Consider the following 1,798-nt stretch of genomic DNA (forward strand, 5'->3'; position numbering starts at 1 on the left):
ATATATATATATATATATATATATATATATATATATATAGTGACGAACGGGTGGTGTGTTGTGTAATTCATCTAAGATTGCTCTGTGATCACTTCGACACCTGACTCAGCGCACACCGTGCGCCTGTTCAGACAACCTCGATTTAATGGAGAGCGTGAGATAACACTAGGCAACAAAAAACATTTATTGTCTGCTACCCAGACAAATGGTGCTGTACTAAACTAAATCGAGTACGCTGATTCCGAATTGCTGTAGCACGTCAGCATTTTGAGTAATGCGCATAATTATATATTAATACTACATTTGAATCAGGAATAGTTAAGTTAAAGGTTAATTATTATTATGATAGTATATTAGTAGTGTATATAGTAAATTCATGTTCAATGGTACATAGTATATTTATGTTAAAGGAATAGTCACTTTATTTTTGTTATGCTCAGCTGTGTGTGTGTGTGTGTGTGTGTACATGTACAGAGGAGAATTTTTTTCTTCGATTTGAAATGCACATCAATCTCAGAACGTGTTGCCATTTTTAAATTTTTGAATATATCTATTCAAACCAAAACAGGTTTCCACAATGTATTGTTTATCAATGGACAAAATGAAGGTTTTGTAAAGTTTAAAGTTACAAGTAAATTCAGAAAAACATGTCCAAACAATCAAATGTTAAATGTCCACAGAAATTTCTATGAGTTTTACAAAGATATGCAGTAATAGAAGTTTCAGCTGCGAGAGTAATAGGTGAAAAAGAAATAACATTAAAACAAATAAGAAAAAGTGCGTGATGCTTACAGCACCTAGGTTTCCCAAGCGGTTACCTATCTAAGTACTCACTAGGCTCGACGTTGCTTAACTTCGGTGATCGGACGAGAACCGATGCTCTCAGCGTGATATGGCCGTAAGCGATTGTCAACCTGCCTTTTAATACCTTTATTCTAATAAACGACTAAATGCAAGCAGCTTTTAACATTTTACAATCTATACTTACTTTTGTCACAATTTTCAAATCTTTACTTTACTTTTCTTCTACCAGTTCACTATTGCATCGGCTGAGCAAACTTTCTTTCTTTCTTTTATTCTAACTAACTCCCAAATACACTACTAGCAGCTATCCACACACTCACTCACTTGCTTTCAGATTTCACTTTGCCGCTGCCAATTTCATCAATAGGCTTTCACTGTCACACCACACTACCTTCACTACTACTATGTCCCAATGTTACCCACAAATGCCCCTTAACACTCACCACTACCCTCTACACGTCATCACAAATTTATGCTATGGCTATCAACACCAATAGGAAGTACCTGTGGATCTTTGCATAAGGATCCCCCAAAACAGCAACCAAATATGAATATCTATGCCAAAAATTATGCTTTGTGTTTGGTAGGATCATAAAGGCATTATTTATTGATCTTCTCTCACGAAACTAGACCATTATTCTGATGTGCACTGTCATTAACTAGCTAATTTGAACAAAGAAAAAAATCAAGGAATTGAGGCTGGAGATTGCCAACAGGAAAGGGGTAGTGTTCCAACAAGACAATGCCCGACCACATGTGCCTTTGGCTATCCGAACAAAGTTACATGAACTTGGCTGGTATCTCTTACTCCATCGACCATATTTTCCTGGTATTGCACCATCTGACTACTACTTATTTTTGTCTCTACAGAACTCTTTGCAAGAAAAAGCATTTAACGAATTAGACGGAGTCAAAATGCATGTAGATAACATATTTGCTTCAAAACCAGTCAAATTTTATGCTGATGGAATATTTAAATTGCCTGATAGATGTG

General features: G+C 35.8%; 1 non-coding gene across 1 annotated transcript; it reads right to left on the bottom strand.

Annotated features, from left to right (window-relative positions):
• Positions 1–785: 785 nt before the first annotated feature.
• Positions 786–904, bottom strand: LOC128251405 (5S ribosomal RNA). The gene has a single exon (XR_008267116.1). It is a non-coding gene; the product is annotated as a 5S ribosomal RNA (ribosomal RNA).
• Positions 905–1,798: the final 894 nt, after the last annotated feature.

Source organism: Octopus bimaculoides, unplaced genomic scaffold, assembly GCF_001194135.2.
Source record: "Octopus bimaculoides isolate UCB-OBI-ISO-001 unplaced genomic scaffold, ASM119413v2 Scaffold_7258, whole genome shotgun sequence".
NCBI lineage: Eukaryota > Metazoa > Mollusca > Cephalopoda > Octopoda > Octopodidae > Octopus > Octopus bimaculoides.